Source organism: Chelmon rostratus, chromosome 2 (genome assembly GCF_017976325.1).
Source record: "Chelmon rostratus isolate fCheRos1 chromosome 2, fCheRos1.pri, whole genome shotgun sequence".
Classification (NCBI taxonomy): Eukaryota; Metazoa; Chordata; class Actinopteri; order Chaetodontiformes; family Chaetodontidae; genus Chelmon; species Chelmon rostratus.
The window spans coordinates 15,946,417-15,952,757 of record NC_055659.1 but is presented as its reverse complement, the minus strand read 5'-3'; positions in this window follow the sequence as shown (position 1 = coordinate 15,952,757).

Sequence of the window (6,341 nt, the reverse complement as noted above, 5' to 3'; positions counted from 1 at the left end):
ATGAGAGAAAACCATAGTTATGATATGCAAACACTTGAAAACGGGTCAAAATTGACCCGAAGACAACAGGAGGGATTAAGCAACCCAGCCCTGCACCACAGAGTGAGACCTGGGATCCGCCAGTGGACCTCAGTCATCTGTCAGAAGACCACACCGGATGCATCAAAGATTTGGAGATGGACTATCAGCTAAAAGATGACATCCCTGTACAGAAAACATACAATGCAATCCCACGACACCGGTACCAGGAAGTAAAAACGCACCTGCAGGACCTGCTAAACAGAGGCTGGATCCAGAAATCCTGCTCTTCGTACTCCTCACCTGTGGTGTGCGTCAGGAAGAAAGATGGAAGTCTACGCTTATGTATAGTCTACAGGCTGCTGAATGGGAAAACAGATCGTCACCCAATCCCGCGGATACAAGAAATCCTGGAAAACCTGGGAGGCATGTGACAGCAACAAAGACAGTGTGGAATCAAGTTAAGACCAAAGAAGTGTGACCTTTTCAAATGTGAGGTTTGTTATGTGGGTCGTATGATCTCTGAGGAGGGATACAGAATGAACCCAAAAGAAGTGGAAGCTGTACAAGCTCTGAGACATGAGGTGCCGACCACTGTGCGAGACATTAGAAAGCTGGGTTTCCTCAGTTACTACAGACCTTACATACCAGACTTCTCCAGGACAGCTAAGCCTCTTTACGAGTTGTTAGCAAAGCCAAAGTCTGAGCAGAGAAACAACTCGAAGAGGAAGGGGGTTGGTTGTCAATCCGTTCAGCTACCACCATCCCACCCTGTCCAGTGGTCAGCAACTCATCAAGACATTCTCAATAAACTGATAGATCAGCTGACAAACCCACCTGTAATGGCATATCCAGATCTGGAGAAGCCCTTTGTCTTCCATGTCGACGCTTCAGAGGAAGGCTTAGGTGCAGTCTTGTACCAGTGGCAAGATGGATCACTTCGAGTCATAGCGTACGGATCCAGGACATTGACAGCAGCCGAAAAGAACTACAAATTGCATTCTGGCAAGTTGGAGTTCCTGGCGCTAAAATGGCCGTAACTGAGCGCTTTCGTGACTACTTGTTCCACGCACCCCATTTCACTGTATACAGTGACAATAATCCGCTAACATATGTCACAAAATCAGTGAGACTAAATGCCACTGGACATCGCTGGGTGGCAGAGTTGGCAGATTACAGGTTGACCCTCAAGTACAGGCCTGGATCAGCAAATCGAGACACAGATTTCCTGTCATGGAGACCAAAACCCATCGAGGAAATCTTGCATGAGTACACAGAGGAGTGTTGTTACGGCCCCTGCCGTAAATGGTTTGATTGTTTTTCTGTGACAGAGTTAGACCTCTTCTTTTGTGCCCGATCTTTGTGTCTGTGAGCAGGAGCGTCGCTTGGAAGACATGGAAGCTAATGATTGGCTGTGCCATCAAGCTAGGCGATACTTAAACTTCTTCCTGCCGGCGTGCGACTGGAGTCCACTTTAGTGCCGGCCAAACTGAGCTGTACCTGAAAGCGTCACTTTGTAATTGCTGGGTGTACTGAGTGTAAATTGTATTGAAATTTGTAGATCGAATTTGGAGTTAGCTTAGTGAGAGTTTGTTTGTTTGTTTGTAGTTTGGATCAGATTGTGTAAATATTGTAAGTATTTTGTTTTTTTTAGAAGCAGTAGGGGTGGACTGGCATTTTTGTTACTGACTATTTTCTCCTGTTTTACTTAGCCTAGGGAGATAGGCTTACTAAATGTTTTTTTATTTATTTATGTTCCTACCAGGGTTTAGTTACTTTTTTTGGGGGGTTTCAGATAGCTTGTTTTGTTTGTTGTTTTGGCCATTACTCCACCCTGAAGCCAGGCTTCTTTTGTTAGTCCATTTGGTTTGTAAATTAATCTGTGAATTATAAAAAAAAAAGTACGATTTTTGTTGGCAATAAACTGCCTGTTTTTCATAGTAATTTCTCCTCCGCCTTTCTTTTGTGTTGTGCCTCTTAAGTGTCTTGCAGCGGAGGACATCAGAGCGGCACAAAACACAGATCCAGTCATAAGCCGAGTCTTGGTCCTGAAAAGAGCACATGTCCATTTAAAACATAAACACAAACTGGCAGAGACTGAAGCCGTCAGACGTCTCATCAGAGAGTGGTCTCGTCTACAGGTTGATGGACAGTTAGTTGTCCCTGAGTCCCTGAAACCCATCTTTTACAAACATCTACACGAGGAGATGGGACACTTAGGTGTGGATTGAATGGTTGCTCTTGCCAGAGAACGCCTAAGATGAGGCAGGAGGTGGAGCATTATGTCACTCAAGTATGTTGCTGCATTAAGGAAAAGACCAAATAGAGTTACCAGGACACCTATCTAGAGCATTGAGACTTCTGCCCCATTTGAGATGATCTCAATTGACTATGTTCACTTGGAGAAAAGTAAGAGAGGTGAAGAATACATCCTCGTAGTCGTAGATCATTTCACTCAATATGCAAAGGCATATGCAACAAAGGATAAATCTAGAAAGACAGCAGCCAGAAAACTGTTTGATGACTTCACTATGCGCTTTGGTTTTCCATCCAAGATACACCATGACCAAGGAAGAGTTTGAAAATGAGCTCTTTTACAAGCTCCAAGGTTATTGCGGCATTCGCCATCCCCGCACATCTCCATACCAACCCCAAGCCAATCCAGCAGAACGCTTCAACAGAACTCTGCTCGGGATGTTGCGCACGCTGGACGAGACTCAAAAGTCGAGCTGGAAGGAACATCTAAATAAAGTGGTCCACGCCTACAACTCAACTGTGCACAAGTCGACTGGTTTCTCCCCATTCTTCCTTCTCTTTGGTCGTGAACCTACCCTGCAGATCGACTTGATGTTCCCAAAAAGGGGAGGAGAAGAGGAGAAACTGTCACAGATAGGCTATGCGGAAAAATGGAGAGATGCCATGCGAGAAGCGTATACTATTGCAATGGAAAACATGAGAAAGTGTGCAAGAAGAGGACAGCGGAACTACAATCAGCACGCATGGAGCTCCACCCTTGAGCCAGATGATCATGTTCTTGTGAGGAACTTAACACCGAGAGGTGACCCTTTAGGATTCCTCTGTTTTCTAAAGAGTGATTTTCTTTTCGATAGATTTTCTAGTCAGGTTTTGTTTTCTGTTAGTCTGTTGTATTCTTCCTCCCTTGGGAGCGATTTCAGTTTGTAGTGTTCATAATAGTGTTTCTGTTATTTTGTTATCCTCTGCTAGAGCGCTTTATGTTAGTTCTTTTCCTGTCTTAGTTTAGCATTATTGTGAATAATATTATTGTTAATACATATATATATATAGATATCTTAGATAATTTTATAGAGCCTGATTTCTTTGCTCATTAAAGAGGTCTGGGATTTCGTGCTAAATAAAAGCTGTGATCATTTTAAGTCTCTGCATCTGAGTCCTAATTGTGTGCCAGCCTGACAGATAACCTGTGTCATGTGTCGCAATGAAAAATAAAACCAGTCTACACAATTTTTAAAAAAAGTCCCATTAATTTCAAAAGATGGAGTTCAGGTTTATTTCTATCAGTCTAAACACAAAACATGTTTCGACCAAAGTGCTTTACATAAGAGGAGTGATTCACATACGTCCCTTACATGTACACATATTCATACAACTCATACACACAGAAAACACACTAACAACCAACTGCAACACAAGATTTAAGATAAGATAGACTTTTATTTACAATTATACAGTGGAATACTATTACAGTATGTATTGATATGTAGAGTACTCAATGAGAGTAGAAAAAAAGCAATATTGCAAGGTAATAGGTGCATGTAAATGTAAATCACACATCAGTGCGAAAAACAGTCCAAATATGGGAAACCAGTGCTAAATTACACAACGCTGGAGTTGAACACTGACTGCTGTTGGAATGAAAGACCTGTGGTAGTGTTCCTTCTTGCAGAGTGGATGCAGCAATCAGTTACTGAAGGAGCTGCTGAGGGCCCCCACTGTGTCATACAGAGAGTGGGAGGGGTTGTCAATGATGGATGTCAGCTTGGCTAACATCCTCCTCTCACCTACATCCTCAGTGGTGTCCAGAGGGCAGTCCAGGACAGAACCAGCTGCCCTGACCAGTTTGTTGAGTCTCTTTCTGTCCCTCTCAGAGCTTCCACAGTCCCAGCAGACCACTGCGTAAAAGACTGCAGATGCAACCACAGAGTCATAGAAAGTCCTCAGTAATGCCCTGCATACTCCAAAGGACCTCAGTCTTCTCAGAAGATGGAGGGTACAGGCCATCAGTGTTCGTGGACCAGTCTAGTTTATTGTTGAGGTGTACACCCAGGTATTTGTACTCCTCCACAATCTCAATGTCCTAAAACCCTGGATGCATACCGGTGTAGTCTGTGGTGCTGAGAGGGGGCTGAGAGATTACGTTGTCTGGTCTGGGCTCTGGGGGTTGGGGGAGGGAACAGGGGTATAATCAAACCTGTTAAAAAACAGGTTCAGCTTATTTGCCCATTCTCGGTCTCCAGATTCAGGGCCCCTGCCATTGTCGCTGCTTCAACATAAACAAAAGATGTTTTCAGGAAATAACTTTTTCTGTATCTACTCATAGAAAAAGCCGAAACAGAGCTGCTGCACTGCAACTGTGAAAAACTGGATTCGTTTTCTAGTTATGGAAAAAGAGGTAGTTGGCAGGGAGATAAACCAGGAGGCCCACAGAAGTAATTTGGAGCAGGAGGTAGGGTTTGTTTTGTTCATTCATTTTGATTAATACCTTCAACAACATGTGGACAGAATAAAACTCCATCCCATGTTTAATTCTGTCCATCGGTGGTGGAAGTCAAGGCAGAATCTTGATGCTCCTGGAGACTCTGCTGAGCTCCTGGAGACCGCCCACACACCCTGGGCAGAGTCTCTCAAGGTGACTCTTAGTTCCTCTCCATTGTTCAGGATCTCCTGTGACTCAGCCCGTCCCTCACACAGCCTCCTTTCATCTGAGTGAAGACACCAGAGCCTCCGTTAGAGCTCCACCATAAACAGCTTCATCTTCATCTTAGTACTCCTCTGTAGTTTTCTACCCCTGTATTTATTTTAAAACACTTGTCCTGCTTTGTCTTTATTGTTGTCTTGTTTTTACCTTTATATTTTTTGGACACACCGTGGGGCTGTGAGACATGATATGTGATCGACAATAAGGTTGACTTTGGCCTTCAGGATGAAATGGGAGGCAGAGAGTTGGCATCAGCCTTGTTAAACACCTCCTTAAAGTCCAGGCACTCTCAACAGACCTGGAAACTCACACTCACCAGGAGGAGGAGACAGAACAGGTCTGAAACACACAGCATTACACCGTGTGTGTTATGTCCGACGAGCCATGTGTCACAGACCGGGCAAGTAAAGTAAAATGTTCAGCTTCACTCACAGTAAGAAAACAGGGAAATGGCAAAACTGACACAGAGCTGCTGAATATCTTAGAAAAACAACAACGAAGCGGCAGCATCCATCCATCCATCCATTGTCTTCCGCTTATCCGGGGCCGGGTCGCGGGGGCAGCAGTCTAAGCAGGGATGCCCAGACTTCCCTCTCCCCAGACACATCCTCCAGCTCTTCCGGGAGGACCCTGAGGCGTTCCCAGGCCAGCCGAGTGACATAGTCCCTCCAGCGTGTCCTGGGTCTTCCCCGGGGCCTCTTCCCGGTGGGACATGCCCGGAACACCCTCCCAGGAAGGCGTCCAGGAGGCATCTGGTAAAGATGCCCGAGCCACCTCAGCTGGCTCTTCTCGACGTGGAGGAGCAGCGGCTCTACTCTGAGCTCCTCCCGAGTGACAGAGCTCCTCACCCTATCTCTAAGGGAGCGCCCCGCCACCCTGCGGAGGAAACTCATTTCAGCCGCTTGTATCCCAGATCTTGTTCTTTCGGTCATGACCCAAAGTTCATGACCATAGGTGAGGGTAGGAACGTAGATTGACCGTTAAATAGAGAGTTTTGCCTTTCGGCTCAGCTCCTTCTTCACCATGACGGACCGGTACAACGACCGCATTACTGCAGCTGCCGCACCGATCCGCCTGTCAATCTCACGTTCCATCCTTCCCTCACTCGTGAACAAGACCCCAAGATACTTAAACTCCTCCACTTGAGGCAGGATCTCTCCTCCAACCCGGAGAGGGCAAGCCACCCTTTTCCGGTCGAGAACCATGGCCTCGGACTTGGAGGTGCTGATTCTCATCCCAGCCGCTTCGCACTCGGCTGCAAACCGCCCCAACACATGCTGGAGGTCCTGGTTCGAAGAGGCCAACAGGACAACATCATCCGCAAAAAGCAGAGATGAAATCCTGTGGTCCCCAAACCAGACTCCCT